Source organism: Ictidomys tridecemlineatus, chromosome 9, assembly GCF_052094955.1.
Source record: "Ictidomys tridecemlineatus isolate mIctTri1 chromosome 9, mIctTri1.hap1, whole genome shotgun sequence".
NCBI lineage: Eukaryota > Metazoa > Chordata > Mammalia > Rodentia > Sciuridae > Ictidomys > Ictidomys tridecemlineatus.
This window is the reverse complement of record NC_135485.1, coordinates 27,434,585-27,455,602: the sequence shown is the minus strand read 5'-3', so window position 1 is coordinate 27,455,602 and position 21,018 is coordinate 27,434,585.

Here is a 21,018-nt window from a genome sequence, read left to right as displayed (position 1 = left end):
AAGGAAATTCATGGAGTAGAGCCAAGTAGCCTTAGTGAGGTCCATCTCAACTGGGCCACAGCCAGCCAACAGCAAAGCTTTTCAATCCAACCAGGCAATTGAGCTGACCTATACATTCAAGAAGATATATATACCTGTTGATTTAAACCACTAAATGTGAGAATGATTTTTAGAAACATTACTTGTGGTCATAGTGGTTTCCACATTTGCAAAGCAAGGTTAATAACTACACATACCTCACAGTGGTTTGTCTAAAGGTTTAGAGGGAAGCCTGGCATCCTAAAAGCACTGTACATGTGTACTAGATGCCATTTTTAAAATGAAAAATAATGTAGAGGGAAGAGATGTTTAAGTTATGTGTTCAAGGTCAATTGATAGTTCAATGATGGTTAAAGATGGAATCTAGTTCGGAGTCGGCAGAACACCACCAATGTCCAAGATGTCTACAGTTCAGTATGTAAAGTGTAAACTACCATTGGTGGAAACTATTCCTGGGAAGTGGAGCAGGTGATTATAGGAACAGACTGGGCTTTTGACTCAGAACTTGACATCCTGAACTAGCACTTGGGTGCTCTCCGGGAGGAGAAATGTGGATACACAATCAAGACGCCTTCTATCTTGAGACAGCGGAGGGGAAAAGGTCCCTCTTCACCTCCTTATTCTTGATGTAATTTGGAACAACTTAATGTTTCCAAGTCTCAATTTCCTTACCTGTGAAGCTGGGACAATATTACTTCCCCTAATATAATTTTGAGAGGATTAAATGAAATAACATGCAAGGCAGCTAGAAATTACTGGTTTCCTTTTTCTCCTCAGTCCTTTTTTTTTCCCCTTTCTTATGAGATTACTCTGAGTGTTCTGTATATCTCATTGAAGTAAAATTAAATTTTCTTACAACACCTCACAAGAGAAGAGAATTAATTAAAAGGATGCTTTGGGAGAATTGCTTAAGTACTCTCAATTATAATTATGGAATTCAAATCTTGAGTAAATAAAAACAATTTAATAAAAATTAAATTGTGCAGTAGGATCAAAAAATAGCCCCATTAAGTTGTTGGGACAGTTATCTGCATTTAGACTTCGAGATATTGCTCATGGTGTGCCCTGCTCTTGCTTTCTTCTGTCCACCAACCCAAAGAACTTGAGAGAGAACAGAAGTGTATTTGATCATCTTCAAGTGCTTGTCTCCAATTTTGTCATAGATGTTATTGATTGACTGAATATGGGATCCCTCTCTATGTCTTTCTCTCTCTAAAAGAGAAGTTACTCATGCATTTCCCAGCTTTCCTTCAAGATGAGGAAAGCCATGGGACACCGTCCTGTCCACTGAGATATACAGGGAAGTCTGCTGAGGGATTTCAAAGAAGGATTTTGTTCTTCTCTTGAAATGGGCTTTCCTTCCCCCTTTTCCTCCCTTGAATTCAATTCTGATGTCTGAAATTGCCATGATCATGTTAAGCCAAAATGAAATGGACAGTACAGGCAACAGATGAAAGGATATCAGTATTGAGGGATAATATTCCAAATATTTACCAATAAATCCTGCGTGGGTATCAACCATTCAGAAAAGAAATCAGAACAATTGAAGCAGAAGATAGTTCCTGCAGAGTCAGAGCAATTACACAAGAATATGATCTGACAGGTGTAGTGGTTCCTGCCTGTAATCCCAGCTATTGGGGAGGCTGAGGCAGGAGGATTGCAAGTTAGAGTCTAGCCTGGGCAATTTAGCAAGATTTTTCAAAAAAAAATAAAATAAAAAAAGTTCTGTGGATGTAGATCAGTAGTAGAGTACTCCCAGGTTCAATCCCCAATACACTAAAAACTAAAGATATGACCTGTGTAAACTTGGAAACCACCAAGCATAAGCCCTGAAGTCATTGACATATAGTAACAAATTTGGACTTAAACTCCAAATCTCTAAGCAGGAAAATCTAGTTTGCAGTAAAAACATTATATATAGAAATAAATTCACTCTTCTAATCCTCAAGTGATTCTGCACTATGGAAAAAGAATTATATAAATAGTTTAAAGGCAGAAAAAAATTTAAAGCAGCTACTTTGACTAGTAGACATTAATAAAATTGAAAGCTTCACATGAAATTCCCCTGAAAAAGGTAGACTGAATTAATATTTAAGACGCCTTTACTCTATAAAGCATTTTGAATGTTTAGGGATTTTAAAACTTATAAATAGACATGAAGAAAAGAGACATGCCATACAATATTGTACTTATAATTTACAATGCTCTGCCGTGTACTTCAAGTTTTGTTCAGAAATTGTCTTTATGTATTTTCAATGCAATAAAAAAGTTTTATTTCAAAACACCACTCTTTGAAAAATGCTTAAGTTCAAACATGTAACTAATAATCCATGGTTACAAATTAGTTGTCTAAAAAATAAAATCCAAACTTCTCAAAGTTTGCCACCAGTTTCTCTCTTCGCACCTTAGTCACCTTCATTATGAAGATGCTGCTTCAGCAAACATTCAACATTGATCTTATAGTGCACACAGCATGAACTTTTGTAATTACTGTGGCCATTCTGTCTGCATCTTTAAGATCAGAGATGGTGGCGTCCATAGAATAAGGCTTTAGAGAAAGACAGCTGGATTTGATTTCTATCCCCAGCTCTTTACTTGTTCTTGTCCTTGGATATCTTTTTCAAGTTTTCTGACTCCCCTAATTTTCCAACTTGCAAACTGGAGATAGAGACTACCAAATTTTAAGTAAAACTGCTTATTTTAAGAACAAAGAACGGTGCCTGCCATATGGAAAGAACTCTACAAATCTTAGTTTCATTTAATTTCCACTTTGAATTGCCAATGACGGCACACAAATGTCTGCTGAACAGAATGGACTCTGACACTGGTGAGGAGAAAATTTCTTGCAGCCTGTTGGACACACCAACCTCCCAGGAATCTCTTCCTTCCATAATTAAGGAACCCTCTTAAGCTCTTACCCCATGTTGCCCTGTGCACTGCTTTAGATAGATGTCCTTCATTAGACTGTGAGTTGCTTCCAAGTGATCATCCACCCTTTCCGTATTTCTGTTTTTTCACACTGTTCTTTGCATGGAGAATTTAAATATTTTTGACAAAATGTGTAGAGCTGTGGAGAGAGGCTTCGTGATTCTAACTAAATATGTCAAAAAGTCACCTCTCTGCATGTGCCAAACAAGGACGATTTTCCAATTGAAACAACACGTTAAAGGTCAGGCATGTCCCTAAATCTCAGAAGAAAATCACAGTTTGAAAATGAGCTAACCTATTTTTCTCCTGTAGTAATAAATCTGTGTCTCTACCATGGTTTCTATAATAAGGTTTCAAACATGAATTCCTTGTTGAAGAATAGCTGTCACCTAGGAAACAAATTTCAAATTATTTGCAAATGAAAATCTACCCAAAAGGACCTGCAACTAGTTTCAGGCATCTTCAAAAAACAAAATAATCCAACTGACCTGAAGAAAAATTAATCAGATGAAATAATACTTATGTTTTTCATTTTTCTGAAAAATGCTCATGGGAAGAAAAGTTCTTAATTAATTCATTTCCAAAAAAAAATTCTCTTTACTTATATAACTTCTAATGTCATTTGAAGATGAAATTTCTATAATCCAGTGTAAAAGGTAATGTTTTAAGAACATGGCTAGGGCTGGAGATGTGGCTCAAGCGGTAGCGCGCTCGCCTGGCATGCATGCGGCCCAGGTTTGATCCTTAGCACCACATACAAACAAAGATGTTGTGTCCGCCGAAAACTAAAAAATAAATATTAAAAATTCTCTCTCTCTTCTCTCTCTCTCTCTCTCTCTCTCTCTCTCTCTCTCTCTCTCTCTCTCTCTCTCTCTCTCTCTCTCTCCCTCTCCCCCTCTGTCTCTTTAAAATAAAAAGAACATGGCTAGCTTACTGTGTCTCTTGATATACAATAACTCCTATTTATTTAGGAAAGAAATAAGTGAAGGTTATATAAGCCCTAAAAATGCAACTCTCTCTAAAATCAAGTGGTATTATTGTAAAGAGGAAGTAAGAGAAAAATGATCAAAAGTATCTAGGTAGCAGATACTTAGAAAATGTACATTATATACTGATATTTAAATAAGAACTCATATATACTATTGCACATATGTGTAATATACCATTTTCATGCTTGCAGAAAATCAAGTCCTACTATTGACACAAGGGTTAGACATTTTCCTGATGATTTTGACAACCTTTCATTTAGTTAGCTGTCTTTGATTATTTATTACTTAGCATAATTCAAAGCATTTAAATACCAACAAAATTGAGATTAGGACAATGTAGCAATGCCTCCACTATCCTATTCCCTCTTGTTTTGTTTTTGTTTATTGTTGTTGTTGTTTAAATGGGTGCCTCATCGAAAACAGTGGCAGGCCACATTTAGGCATTTATTCCAAAACTAGTCCCACTTGTCACTCTGCCCACTCTGGGTACCACTAAACTCACTCCCCAACCTCAATACTATTGTTAACATTAAAATGTTAGTTGAAATTTGTTGAAATCACTCTAGAGAATAAACCATATTCAACTTAGATAATTAGTAATTTAAATATGAGTCAATTGTAAACAGTCTTCAAAATTATATGCAAATTGAAATTGGAAACCACTTGCAATCTTTCTTTGCTAACAAGTTGATAAAAACCCATACTTGTTCCTAGTTAAGCAATTGCTTATGTTCTGGGTTTATTCTCTCCTTTTATCAACTTTTGCTTCTTTCTGTTGTTTGGTCTCTCCTTTCCATTGTTTCTGAGTTGGATCACCTTGTCAGTCTACTATATTTCCTCTGTCATCAAAATACATTATTTCACGAAATATGCATATTCACCTCTTCCTATTTCTGTTCCTCTGCTTCTTGCACAGTCAGTGTGAAGGCTGGGGTGGCGCTCAACTCAGGTCATTGTGAGTCTTGGCAATGCCTAGCTCTGAAATGCCTTTTTCACTGTGGGGATGGGTAGGCTAAGCATTCTTGTATGTTGGAGGGAAAAGTACATGATGGAGTGCATCTCTGTTGCTTCTCTCCTATCATCTATTGTAAAAATAACTAACATTCATTCACCAAGAGTTGAGCACTTACTGTAGGTCAGACACTGTACCAAAAATGGAAAATGTGAATTAAGTAAGCAGAAATCCAGTCTTCATGAGGCTTAACATCTAGTGGTGGAGAGATTGAAATGGAATACAATACACTGTAGAGCTTTTTAATATTGCTAATTCCTGCACTAGGTGTTTTCTCCTTGTGCTTTATCTTCTCTATATATTAAGCAATAAGTGATATTTTCCTTCTTAACTTGAAGGAAAAAAAACCAGGAAAAAAGGTTCTTTCCTATCTAAGTAGCACTGGGCTTTTGAAAATATTCTGTATTTGAAGTATGTTTATTACAGAGCAAAGTCATTCATGTAGAGTCTTATAACCACCTGCATTAAAATCACCAGTCATATGTGTTCAAAATTTTGCTCTATCAATTGCATTCCACATCTCTGTATCAGGATCTCTAGCAGGTGAGTTCATGCACCCACATAATTAAGCACTTTTAGGTGGTTATTATGCTTGCTATTTATGATGAGGTAAATGGCTTAAATAGGACCGAGAGCCAAGCCCCCTCCTGGTTCTGCTCTTTAAGGGGCCTTACCCTACTAGGTAGAGCAGTTAGGCTTTCTGTGAAATATTTCCAGAGATAGAACCTGGGATATAGGGAGTTATTAGAAAGAACTCTTGTGATCAACCCCTATGGAAAGAAGGAAAGAAAGGCAAGATTGGACAGAAAGCAAGTCAGGTTCCTTGACAGCATTGGCCAACCTCAAGGGTTGCCCTGGATCTTAATCACTGCTCTACAGCATAGGAACAAAATGATCAGGACTTTACAGGCCTACCTCAACCGTCATCGATTACAGGCTGCCCAAGGAATAATGAAACCTTCAGCTAGGTAGTTCTTTGTAGCTGAAGCAATTCCTGGAAGGACTGACAGAACCCTTCGCACCTAAGGCTTCAAGACTTTCCTTACTGGGTTGTCTGGATGGTACACGCTCAGAAGCATCACATTCAATCCCTCCGCTGCTATATCCATCTTGACCTGTTATATGGTATGAAAAATTTCAGGTTCAATTGGAGATAGTCATCTCCAACCTTTGTCACCACCCCTTTGTAGACCACAGTGTAGATAGCCAAGACTCTGAAAGTTCCTGCTCTCAAACCTACATACAGGACTTGTGTTGGCCTCTTTCTAGATCTGGCAGCACTACCAGTGTGTGCAATCTTAGCCCAGGCGAGTGGTCATGGTGTGTCTCTTCAAAGACATGAACAGAGTGCAGCCTAATATTGTCACATCATGTTTCCAGTCCTCACAGAACCAAACTGGCACACTGCCAACCCAAGAATCCAAAACCTCTCCACTCAAACTTGAACTTTCAGTTTGTCATGCAGAGATATATGTCAAGGAAGGGTGCTAGAAGAACATATTTTATTTTACCAGTTTCCTAACTTGATCTATAATGTTTTATTATTTAGATGTATGGTCCTCAACTCCCCACTTGGACTTTTGCTCCAGGCCCTGCAAATATTTTCAGACCTGTACAAAAGAGTTTCATCTTATGAAAGGAAAACAAAATACTTGAACTTCTTTCTTTCATTTGCACCCTTCCAGTTACTGCTGCTCAGGAAGGTAAGGCACTCTGGTAATGCATCACTAACTCTGAAGGAGTACGTAATTAAGTGGAACCTGTGTAGGCTCCCAGCTCTTGCCTATTAATGCAAAGCTGGATTTGCTGTGAGATGTGTGGCTTTGAAATATTAATTATCCTGCTTTCATTTACATTATGAGCCTCCTTGTCTGGCAGTGGGGAGGATTGAGAGAATTATATTAATCCACATTTCCAGGTGCTGCCTAACTAATTGTCCACAGACACACTCCCAAAATTGGGACTCAGTTTCATATTGCAGGGGTCACATTCATGCTGAAGTTGGAAGAGTAAAAGCAGCTAGAGTATATTTCCTCATTGGAGCCCAAGATTTGGGGTTGAGAATAGACACTGCTTCTGTAGGAGAAGTTCTCCAGAAGGACTGCGACCTCTCTTATTTCTTATGATTTGAAATTTGTTCATTTAGATCTTGATTTTTAGGATAAACTTTCTCATGTTAGTACATTTAGAAAACAGTGCATGAACCCAATGCAGAAAAAGCATAAAAGAATTTAAATTCCCTCAAATCCTATCACTCAATCTGTCTGTGATTAATATTTTAGTGCCTGTCCTTGAAGAAAAAAAAAAGTGGAGAAATAAAAAACTATATACATTCTTTTATAAAAATAATATTGTTCCATTTTTATTCAAAAATGTTATATTCGTCTTTCATGTAAACACACTTAAACATGTTATTCTTAATTACATTTAAACATGTAATTCTTATATACAGTGTTCCATTATATAGTTATGGATGGAGAATTTCTTGATTATTTCCCAAAATAGAAATTATTTCCCAAATTAGAAAATTTATTTTTCTGATCCAAAGTATCATTTGTATAAATTCCAAGTAAATACATCAAGGGGAATAAAACAGCTGAAAACTTAGTTTTCTAAGTGCCTTAATTAATAAGATGTTGCATTTTTTAACATTATCTTATTACTTGTATAATTTCAGCCTAAAAACCCAGGAGAATTCAATTTTTATTTATAGGCTTATAGCTTTTATATTTATTTTTTGAATTACTTTACTGACTTGAAAATATTATTTAAATCATCTCCTTTAAGTGCAAAACATTTCTGGGCATAATCTGAGGCTGAAAGGAATTCTGTCTAACTCATCACATTGAAGTCTAGAATGAAGAAACCACTTACTGAAACAAATTGGTAGTATGCTCACACAGAGCGAATGCTTTACATTTAAAACGAAAAATAAACAAGTTCTCACAATCAATGCTTTTGCAAGTCATTTCTACATCATTAGCTTAGAGTCAAGAAAGTAACTCATTATTGAAATAACTTCTTATGGGAAGAAAAGCAAGAATATGCTTAGATTTGGTTGAAATCAGCAGATTACAGCCACTTGGTTGAATTTTAAATTACTTTTGTCTTTTGTTTTGCAATCCATTTTTTCCTTCTTATAAAACTATGCAACACAGAATTAGAAAATTGGAATGACAGAAAAACCGGCTGTGTGGGTAATCTGGTGGTGGCATCCAGTCAGAGTGTGCAAAGAACAGATACACATTACAAAACTTCAATGATAAAAAAAAAAAGTTGGATTCTTAGCATGAGGTCAAATTCATTTTAAGTTCTAAAGTATACTTGGCATAGTTATGTAGCTTCAAGTGACACTAGCAATTGACTAAAAAGTCAATTCATTTGTTTCAAACAGAAGACTGTATCAATGACATTACACTGTACATTTAATGTACAAATCCATTTTTTCCACAAGTATGTTTCACATACTTGTATTCCTTTCTGTGAGAGAATCAAGGCATGAGCTCTGTATAGAACCAAAACAAACAAACAAAACAAAACAAAAAAAACAAAGAAATCATTCCCCCAGCACAATCTCCTGATGACTCTGATACAGGATGCCCATGGATTATCACTCTGAGAAACATTCTGGAGCATTTCTAGTTAATTCTCTTATAGTGTCAGGGATGCTCTCTGGATAACATGGAGTCTCCAAAGTGCTGTTTATGAGCTTTCCCCACGAGTTCCCATCCACTCTTGATAGAGCCTTGCTTTCCTCTGCAATCATGCGGGAGAGGCCCTGACACATGGCCCAAAAGGTAATAACATGAGTGAATGTCACTGTTGCTGCATTCCATTGCCTGATTATAAAATAGACAGAGCCCCTGGATCTACAGTGATGACATCCGTCTGACTTAGTGTATCCTCACCTGACAGGTATGATTTCCCTGGTCATGCCTTTTAGATGAGGTCAATGTCCACACTGCTAAGGTCACTCATCTCACCACATCACACACTAACCTGAGCTCCTCTTGAGTTTGCCTCATCTGTCACACTACTAGCCTATTCATTCAGCTTATGTGATACCAGTGACCACCATTTACACAATTCTTGCATCTGCTGAGTCTCTGGTGGCAAATGTTACTAAAGTTCAGCATCCTTATACCTGAGTCTCACATGTTATGAACAATATCTAAGCAGAAGCAAACACAATGAATAAAATAGTTTATAAAATTTATGGATAAAGGGCTGGGGCTGGGGGTCAGCAGTAGCCCACTTGCCTGGCATGTGTGAGGCACTGGGTTCAATTCTCAATACCACATATAAATAAATAAGTAAAATAAAGATCCATCAACAACTAATAAAAATATTTTTAAAAAAATTATGGATTATCAAGCTGAGAATAGGATCCTGAAATAAAAGAAATCTGTATGCTTATTGGGCTCTTTTGTTTTTCTTATTGATAGTGTTGATTTGTTTTGTTCTTAGGATAAGAAACAGTTTTCATGAGAGAATAAGAAAATTGGAGTAACAGAAAAACTGGATACTTGGGTAATCTGGTGGTGGCATGCAATCAGGGTTAGGCAGAAAAACAGATACAGATGTGCTAATGAAGAAAGAAGTGGTACAGTGGATAATACTGCATATCTATTCTTGAGTTCCTTCCCTATGTTTCCCTGATCTCTTGTGAAAACTCTGAATAAGTCTGCTTAAAAATCAATTGTATCCCAGTAAGAAGTCTTTCACTGCTGGCAACTGGGTGGCTCCTAATCCATATCTAGAACATTTGATTCTATTTCATTTTTTAAAAAATGTGTAATGATGGTACTCTGAACAAAGGCACAGCAGTTACAGGTGTGAGCAGGACTCTGGATGGGAAGAGGTGGAGATAAATAATTGCATCCTGCATACTGACACTCGCTGCCTTGCCCATCAAGTTTCCAAGGACTATGAAATGGATAAATTTCTGCATCACCCACACCTGGAAGTTTCCCCTCTGAAGACTCTGGCCAAGCAGTTGAAGGAAAAGTTAACTATGTGTGTGTGTAGAGAATCAACATATGGTTATCTTTGGATCATCTAATATTTGTCTCCTTTATACTTTATTCCCATTTTATATAATGAGCATTCATTCATTCATCTGTAATCATAAAAGTTAACAATTGAGTAAATACTTCTACTGGGTAATATACTGAGCAATTTAAATTCATTCAGTTCTCACAATTTTATGAATTATGAATTTAATGAATTTAATCTTTACTTAATAATTGGAAAAACAAGTTCTCAGAGGTCAGGTAAATAGTTTAACATCAGGTGACTAGAAAGTGACAGAGTTGTATTTAAACCTTGGTTGTCTGGTTCCAAGCCTCTTTCAATACCCTTCCCAAAAATAGAAGATCAAGGTAAAGATGTGATTTTGAAAAGAGGCACAGGAAATTTTCAAGATGGTGATGGATGGGAGATCTCATGTTGACACTTGTACCTCTTGCTACCACTCCAGATTAACGCAAGTGAATAAATAGTCTCCAAGAGTGATTTCTAAACTGCACAAAATGAAAAGGGCATCAGATGCATCTGAATGTTTGAAACTGTTTTTGTGAGCTATACAGAATATCTAATGAGTCAGGATATTTGTCCTTCACTTCAAAGTGTTTAGAAGTAGCGAATTATATTAAAAATAAAAAAAATAATTATAATATATTGCTTCATATATAAGCATGGTACAATAAATATAAAAACCAACCATAAAATAAAAACACCTATGGGGATTTTAACAAATGATACAACGCATAATAGATGGGAAAATCCATAAATCCTATTTGTCATGTTTAACTCTGAAAGAATATGATGACTTTCAAAAACTAAACTAAGTTTAAGACATCTCCCTTGTCAAGAGTTCCAAAGAATTTGCTCTTCTTTGAATAAATGCCAAGCATGCTGGTATAATAAATGCATAGAAGACTATTCAAAAGAGAAACAAATCTTAATAGACTGGGATAGGAATAATCAATGTCTTGCTTAAAGTATTGTTTCACTCATTTACAATATATTATAGAAAACTAATGCAACCCCAGATTTAGTAGATTTATTTCTTCACTTTGTTCAAGAAAAACATGATTATAAAACACTTTTTATAACTTCTATAATTTATTCAAAACTCTGAAGCAGGTTCATGGAAGAGTCTCAATTAAGACAATAATCATCTCATTTCCTCTGTTCTGAAACCTTCCAAAAGAAAAGAAGGATGGGGTGGAACTAAATTGTAGAAAACATGGAAGATATATATCAGAGCAGAACAAATTGCTAAGTTGTAAAACTCACAATAGGTGTTTCTGCGATTAAGTATTCAACAATTGTCCAATAAAAAAGAAAGAATTTCTTTTCATTGATATCTGCCAAATCAGAAAGACTATGAAATAATAAAGGTATATATATATATTTAAGCACATTTAATGAAAGTGACTATTTAATGACTTTTTTATGGAGACAGCATACAGTCAGAGGTTTCTTTTATCCAAGTGAGAAATCAGGGTTAGAGAATCCCTTGCATTTGCCAAAAAAGCACTCAGATTCTACACATTTTCCTCAAAATTCTCCTAATTAGAATATTTTGGATCAGGGAAAATACAAGCACACATATAAAATCAGCTCTTACTTGCCCTTCTAGATTTTCTAAGTAATTGAAGAATAAATGGAAAATCGAAGAACTGCACACAAGTCAAATTTCTTTTTGCACAATACTTCTAGTGTCATAAGAAGAAAAATGGGGGAAAGAGACTATGTATTTTTCAAAGACAGTATTTTTACAAATGAGTTTGAGGAAAAGGTGCTTATTATTTGCCTTTCTCCAAAAGAAAATCTTTTCAAAATACAGAAAATTAACTCAAACATCAACAATCATTCTTTCCCAATGACAAGGTTTCCACAAGTGCAGAGAACTGTTTCTGAGTTCAAAAGTGCCCCCTCGTGGAATTAAACTAGCATTACCCTCTTACAATTTTAGTTCATTTGCTTAATATCATACAAGGTACCTTGAGATTCATGCAGAGACTATTGATAAGAGCTGCCCAATTAATCATGCCAACAACAATCAAAAAATTGTGATTTATTAACCACTTGGTTTTATTTTATTGCACTGTTGAAAGATGCAAGCTATAGATATGAACCATTTTGTGTAACATTGTATCCTAATGCATATCATCCTTCCTGACAGAAAGAACTATGGAAGGAACTTTGCTAATTATTTATTAAAATAGAGAAATATTTTTGAACTAAAAAAAATGATGATTTTTTTTAGTCCTGTAAGTCAGAAATCTAAAAGTACCCTGCATTCTTCTTCAGACCCAATATCCAGGAACCATCTTTCACTGGAGTCTAGACCCCATTCATCTTGCTGCTTAGGATCAGGTTCAGATGATCTGTTATCTGATCACTGGGAAAGGCCCCCTACCTGGTCAGTCTCACCTACCACTCCCCACTAACAAAGGTATCCTAAGACAGAAAACTACTTTCTTCCTGAACTTAAAAATAAATAAATAAATGAGAAGCAGGATTTATAGTTTGGTGGAATGGAAAGTTTGACACATCCTCTCTCCAAAAACTGGGTGTGAAACTTCATAAAATTTGAATATAAACAAATATTTCAGGGCCCTAGAATCAATGAATGGTAACCAGCTGACATACTTTTAGTAACTGTCAGTGCTTAATGTTATAGGTATTCATTTTGGTCAATATTATTAGAAATAATTAAAACAATAACAGCTGTTTGAATTAAAATTTCAAGTTACATTCCCATTTATAAAAAGCTTACTAAGCTTAATATATTTCCTCATTTGAATATTAAAAAAATAAAAATTAAACTAAAAATTTAAAAATTTATTTTCTGATTTGATACTATTTTGATACTTCTCATTTTACAAAAAAAAATTGTGAATAGTTTTAAACATGTTTAGTCAGGATTGGGAGTTGGGTAAAGAGGAAAGAGAAACTTTTTTCCATTTCAATAACATATAAAATAAATTCTTATTTTACTTATTTCATTTCTATTTTCTTCTACTCCTCAGCTAATTTATAATTATTATAAAAATGTGCTAAGAGCCACAGCCAAGTAATATGATGCATGGCATTTTGGGTTGAAAGGTGACGCCAGCTAGCCATTGAGATGATATGATTATGTTAAGATCTGCATTTATATGGATATTGGACTCCTGCTGTCCACCTTGGCCTGCTACGGACTCCTGGAGAATTCCCATTGGTTGGGGAAGTGCGGTGGGAGGGAATTCCGGAGGAGGGACTTCCTATTGGGATCCGGGAGAACATCGCGTGGGTGGGTCGGCAAGCTTGCCGGGAGCATAGGAAGCATTGGCGGCAGTTTCAAAAATAAAGTTTGTTCCTGCTTGAGTGGCTCCTGATTTTGTGCCCAGCCAGACTGCGGCAAATGTTAAAATAAAATGATATCCAGAAAACTAGGACCATTGTCTATGCTGCTATTTAATGTGAAACATTTACCAGAAATGAGTTTTAAGAGTTCTTATATGAATATGCTAATGTTCCATTGTAGACACATATGCTGTACAATAGCAGCAAAATGTTATCTGGTGATGTTTTTCTCCTCATTTCAACAGAATTCCAAAAATTGGATGAGTCTGAATGTGCTTTTTACCTTTCATGATATAGGAAAAGTTATCATCTAGTAAATTGAGTTGTGTTTTCTTATTAAAAGAATGTTGACACCATTTGATCCAGCTATCCCACTCCTCAGTCTATACCCAAAGGACTTAAGGACAGCATACTACCGGGATACAGCCACATCAATGTTTATAGCAGCACAATTCATAATAGCTAAACTGTGGAACCAACCTAGATACCTTTCAGTTGATGCATGGATAATGAAAATGTGGTATAGATACAAAATGAAATATTATTCAGCATTAAAAGAGAATAAAACCATGGCATTTGCAGGTAAATGGATGGAATTGGAGAATATAATGCTAAGTGAAGTTAGTCAATCTCAAAAACCCAAATGCCCAATGTTTTCTCTGATATAAGGATGCTGATTCATAATGGGGTTGGTGGGGTGAGGGGAGCATGAGTGGATTTGATGAACTCTAGATATAGCAAAGGGGAAGGAGGGGAAGGGAGAAGGTAGGTGGATAGGAAAGACAGTGGAATGAAATGGACATCATTACCCTAAATACATGTATGAAGACACGAATGATGTGGCTCTACTTTGTGTACAACCTGAGATATGAAAAATTGTGCTCTATATGTGTAATATGAATTGCAATGCATTCTTTTGTCATATATAAGAGATTAGAATTTTTAAAAAATTAAAAAGCATTGGATTCAACAATCATGACTTAAAATTCACCCTGAGAAATTAAAACATTTTCTAATTTAAAAAGAAAAAAAAATGTTGATAACCAAGAACTTTTTGCTCTAAGGAAAAATTTAAATGTCAATTCCATAAGATACTAATTGAAGTAAAATCTAATCCCTGGCCTTGGTAATGTATACCACAAAATATTCTTATAAACAAAATCCATATATATTGGAGTCTTAAAATTCTTGATTATTATAACTCCAATCAAATATGGCTTCAGTGAAAGTAAGTCTCAGACTCTCATGGTCCCTTTGTGTGGGTTCCATCCCTCACTCTGATGACCTAATCATCCTTTCCTGTTTCACCAACATGTCCCCAGCAAGTACAAATAGTATGATGTCACTGCTCTGCTTACCCAGCACCAGAGGTATTGCAGAGAACAAAGCCCATTTTTTACTTTCAAGATCTCACTCACTCTTTTCTCTCCAGACAGATGATCCTGCTTCTCCTGCCTTTCAATTATTATACCACCAGTGATAATGACTCTTTCCAGTTACCCAACCAAACCACGATGCTCAATATTAACTACATCATGCCTCTGTATCTCTCAAGCTTCTCTTTCTCTCTCTCTCTCTCTCTCTCTCTCTCTCTCTCTCTCTCTCTCTCTCTCTCTCTCTCTCTCTCTCTCATTTCCTCCCTAACTTAGTCCTGCTTCATGGTTCACTTTCTTTCTACTCTGCCTGACAGATTATCATTAATTTATTAAGTCCTAGATCTCCCAAGAAACTCTTCATGATTTCCCAGTCCAGGAGAGTCTATTGCGACAGCTCCGTGCTGCTTGAGTTTCTTGCCCAAGATTCTATCGCTCACTTGTAACCAATGCAATTTGCTCATTATTCTCTCCTGGGAAGGTACTGAACAATTTGAGATCAGGCACCACATTGCCAACATTCAATAAACATCTTGACACATGATGGATTCCAAATAAATATTTGATGAAAGGACAAAAGAACAAAACTAGGGAAGCAGAGAGCCACACAGGAGCTTAGGCACAGGAACTAATCAAGAACTCAGTTCCTGGGAAAATTGAGTATGTGATCAGAGATTGAATCAATGGCGGCTGAATATCAGAAGAGGAGAACAACCTGTGGCACCATATAGGCATTTAAAACATATTATTTCACTTCTGTGTTTTCCAGGCTTCAGTCACTGCCATAGTTTCTAAAGTGTTTGGACACATTTGCCCAATTTAAATGCATAATGTTTAAATTGACTTATTTAAATTGACTCCCATTTTACTCACTAAATTTATTCTAATGAAAAATTTGAGACATTACTGTACATAGGTGATTCACTATTTTGTACCAAACACACAAATTACACTTAAAAATAAACATAATGGGAGTTTGGCTTCAGCTAATACCACAGTAATCAGTTAGGACTGATCTTCCCACTGAGAACAACGAGAAAAGTTATACGAGAAATGTTTAAAAATTTGTTGTAATGCATTTTAGAGATCGATCAAGGCAAGAAAGAATTTAAAAGGCAACATCTGGGACATAACAGGGACACAAAGAATTGAGTCTCACTCCTAGAGCCACTATTTTTTCCTATAAGTACTGGTTCTCAGATGCTTAGGAACCAAGCAAAGTTTTCAAAAATGTTTACATGCCAAAAATGGCAAAGAAATTAATTTTAAAGCTTCACAAAAAAAGGAACGCTGGTAAAACTGTAGGCCTTTGTCATCTGAATGCTCTGTCCAGAGGAAACTGGCCAAGCTCTGCTCACTTCACTGTAGGAAGCCTTGTCTGGTCATGGTACTTTCATCCACTTCTAGAATTCAACCACCTCCAAGAGGACTCTTACTTTCTGTTTTGTTCACTTAAACCCCTGTTCCTGGGTCTGACTGGTCAGGTGCCAGTCCTTCACTAAAGATAATTTAAAATTTCAGTGGTCACAGAGAGGAAATTTGGATTCTAACAGTTTTGTAGTTCTAGAAAGTTCTAGAACAAAAAGGAAAGCAGCATTCTGTTTTACAAGGGTCAGCCTTTCCCATTGGCTGTGAAATCTGTCTTGTCGTGAGCACTCTGGAAGTATCTCACCCAAATGAATCCAATATAAAAGAGGAGAAAGTAAGACCAGTTTGGGGATCTTTTAAAATCTACTGGAGCACTTGTGCTTTTGGTTTTATGAGGATTAAAAGGAGTTTATAGCAACTTAATGTATAAAATCTAAAGAAATGCTAAAGAAATTTAAAATAGCTTTAATTATTTAAATATATGCATTAGTTAAGAGGAAAAAGTTGTGCAGTCGTGCAATGATAATAATACGTTCTTTGGTGTAAGTTACTTTAATTTTTTAAGGAGATTTCAAGATAAGGATTGTGGATGTATGTGTTGCTTTTAATGAGTGTCAATAATTTCCATATGTTTGTAAAAATAAGGACATATAAATACCTATTCAAGGTGAATTTTAGAATTTATACTGATGTGATAATATGCTTTCTGGTTATCGGAAGGTAAAAATAATGTAACATAAGCAATACTAGAAAATATTCTAGTGCATGGAAGACTGTTCACATTTTCACAAAAAGGCTTAATAACTACAACTTTCTAAGGTTTGTTTTCTGATTTTACTCTTCAAAAAAATATTTAGAGGCCCTAAATATTTCCAATTATGGAGATGAAAACATGTGTTTAACTTTATATATAATATAAAAAGGGTTTATAAAACATATTCTTATGACTTCAGATAGTGCTATAAATTATATAAGTCAATATAACTATACTACTCCAATCATTTTCATAATTTTTAATGTTTTACTGTCAACAGGGTTCCATTTTTCTTTAAAGAATAATTCTAATTCACTTCTGAGACCTCCAACTGACATTGAGTACTCAAAAGTCATTAGTGAATAATTTTATTTTACACAAAAAAAATTCCTTTGGTAATCAAGCCTAAAACAGAAGAAATATAAATAGTTTTCATATGGGCTGGGGATGTGGCTCAAGTGGTAGCCCGCTCACCTGGCATGCGTGCGGCCCGGGTTCGATCCTCAGCACCACATACCAACAAAGATGTTGTGTCCGCCAAGAACTAAAAAATAAATATTAAAAATTCTCTCTTCTCTCTCTCTCTCTCTCTCTCTTAAAATAAAGAGTTTTCATAGAATTTTCTTTTATTTCTAAATATTTGTAGGCATAAAATACATATTAAATTCATGTATACAAACACACACACACACATATACACACATTTGTGTCTAACAATATCTAAGTCAAAAATGATAAAATCAATTTTATATATACATTGTCATATACAATTTTTATTAGACCATATGGTTGAAAGTTAGAACTTCAATATTATCCTTGAACATTATGCAATATCATTATATTTTATGTTTAAATATTATTATGCCATAACAAAATGCCAAAGAAAAGGTTTTATAATAGACAAAGAGAGAATATAATGGTGAGTGAGTGAAAATTGTGACCTCAGATTAGATTATTTGCCTAATTCTCCAAAGAAAGAAAAGAGAAGGTTATCATTTGGCATCCACATATTTTACCTAGAAAATGAAAGCTTATTTTGTTCCTCTTAATGGAGACATTCAACTCTCAAGAATCTAAACCTGTGCTCTCTTTCTGCCTTTTGCCTTGCTTCTAGGTTGTTTTAAATAGAGCAATAAGAATTCTCCACTCCAAATGAAACTAAAATTTTTGATGTGTATTAAGTTAACCTTTGCAAATTTGTTTTAAATATAGTATATTATTCTGGCTAATTAAAGAGCCAACAAATCAGTTTCTTGTGCTTTTGAAAAATACATTCTGGCTTTTTTTTTTTATATAATGCTTTTCTATTTCTAGCTCCATAACAATTTCATTAAAATTAAATTATTTTATTTTAAACAGAAACTATTCTGGATGTTTCTCAGATGGCTGCTGGGCAACCATTATGATTTGTTCATAAAAGGATTGGAAGAGGTGATATCTGCTTGATATTTTATTTAGGCTACCAAAAAGAGGTGTTTTTTAAGTTACCTAATAAATTAAAAGAGAAGATCAGCCTTCTTACTTAATTATATACAAATAATTAGTGATAATATTAATCACTAATTCAGATTAAAAAGAGGCATATTCATACTCACATAATAAGACTAATATTGTGTGTAAAATTAGATTATAAAAATAATTTTGTTTTATATTTAATTGACTTAAAATAATAGCACAATTTATACTGTTGAGCACTACTAGCTCCCAGAGCTCAAGAACAATGTCCAGTCAGCACTCAGCATGGTTTCTGCCGGTCAGACTATGCCTACTACTGCTCTGGGCCTGTTTTCCATTGCGGTAAAGACATTCACTTTCACCCTGGTGATCAAATGCCACCACTGGGTCCCTGCCACCCTGGGATTCCATTATCCATGTTGTATCTTGAGATCACAGTTCAATGGGGTAGCTGTTCACACTACATTTTCTGACTACAGAATGAATAATCACAAGCTCTCCACATATCCTGGGGCTCCCTCACAAGCTGATTACACACAGTCCTGGTGTGTGTAAGGAGCATCCTCTGGACCATCCCAGGGTGGGTCATAAATGTGCTGTAACATTCCAGTATCCCTAAACCTTCTTCTAAAGTACTCCAAGGCAGTTAGGGTATTGCACATTGATTTTTTTTTCATATCTTTATTTCACTTATTTATTTTTACGTAGTGCTGAGGTTCACATGTGTGAGGTGAGTGCTCTACCACTGAGCCACAAACCCAGCCCCAAGCATATACATTCTTTAGTCCATATTTGATCCAGCCAACCAAACTGTTAGAGCTTTTTATAACCCTTCAAGCTAAAACTTTGAATCCAGAATCTCTACTAATTAGATCATATCAATAAGTTTATGCTGATCCAACTTTATATTCTTTCACTATGATCCCATACCCTTAAGGTCCATTTTCACACATGTTCCCCACAAACATTGAAAGAATCTTACAATTCTTATTTTGAGACGTGCACCTATTCTAGAGTCACAATTTCTATGTGATCTTTTGGGCTTGTTGGGAATTGAGATTAATTATAGGTCTAGATGTAAAGACAGGTATTAAGTCCTGAGGAGAAATCAGTGGTATTTTGTAAGAAAACTACTTGAAGGGAGACCATTACAGTTTCTGTAGACAAACAAAGGGTGATTAACTAAGCCAGAGATGAAAGTATTATTTTTTTCCTGGCAAGGAAAACAGAATTTAGGAGTTCAGTATTCCCAGCTTTTATTAGGATCTGCATAAATGTACTTTTTAAAATTTTTTTAGAATCCAATTCTTTTTATTCAATGCATTGACATCAATGGAAGTTGGGAATTCACTTTGCATTGTAATTAAGCAACTCATAAGATGAGACTCTAAATTCCCCCAAATCTTGGCCTTACAACTACAGGGGAATAACTTTCTTTCAGAGGAAATGCTGAAGCTTCCAAGCTCCTTATGCAGAACTTTCGTTGAGAATTTGAAGCCCTAACCTCACCCTTTATTTCCCTACCTTTTTCTAATATAGTTAGGAGTAACCAACAAATCTCATTATATTAATTAGCTTGAGTAAAATGTTCTAATGTAGCAAATACATAGCCACCCAGAACCTCGAGTTCTATAGATATTTGATCAGGAATATTCAATGACAAAAATTTTTATATCTCTATTGTCACATCACACCATAGACTAACAGTACACTCTTTACTACTGGAAATAGTCAAAGTGCCTTTAAATATAATTAGGTTTTGTCTAACCAATTAGAGAAAAGCTAGAATCAAATCAGAAAACTCACTGTTTATATTCTGTTTCTCTAATCTCACCAAAGTTTCTATCAGTCAGAGTTCAAAGAAGCCAATCTAGCAAAAGTCATACAGTAAAATATCTGTTGCAAAGAATTGATTTGTGCAATTGTCAGGTTGGACAGGGAAAGAACAAAATCTGATGGACAGGCTATCAGAACAGGCAGGCTGAAGCTCATGGGCTCATGCTGAAGTACTCTTCACAGTTAGAATTTTTTATTCGGAGATGACTCAAAGGCATTTCTAAGACCTTCAAGTAAATTGAATTGGACCTACTCATATCATCTAGAATAATCTCTTTTACTTAAATACAACTAAGTATGACTGCAGTCACATCTACAAAATATCTTCAGGGCAACACCTGGATTAGTATTTGATGAATAACTGAGGACTCACAGTCTAGCCAAGCTGAAACCAAAAGACAATTACATGCATCTTTTAATTTATTTTAATATAAACATGTAATACTTCTGAAATTAAAAAAAAGAAGATATATGACTGAAAACTTTCCCCCTTAAATGCAAGTGGATGTATTTTGCAATCATATAACAATATGTTAGGCAATAATATAATTTAGATCTGTTTTCCTTCCCTTTTGGAACTTTGTTTATATTTGGTCCATTCTCCCAAGTTTGTCTATCCAAGATGGGTGATATGCACACACAGCAGTTCTTGATCTATACAGCTTCCAAAGATAAACTTCCAAAAATAGTTTTCTTTCCCTAAAATGATAGGTTGCACTCTGAGAAAATTTTGCTTTTAAGTCCCAGACACTCCATCATCTTTTTTTTTTAATTAAAGTCATTGATCATTCCTTATAATAATAGTCAGATTTCCAAAGTTTAGGTAAATAGAAAGTGAATGATGATAGCTGATTGATGGAAACAAAAGACATATTGATTTAAAATATAAATAAATAGAGGAGAGAC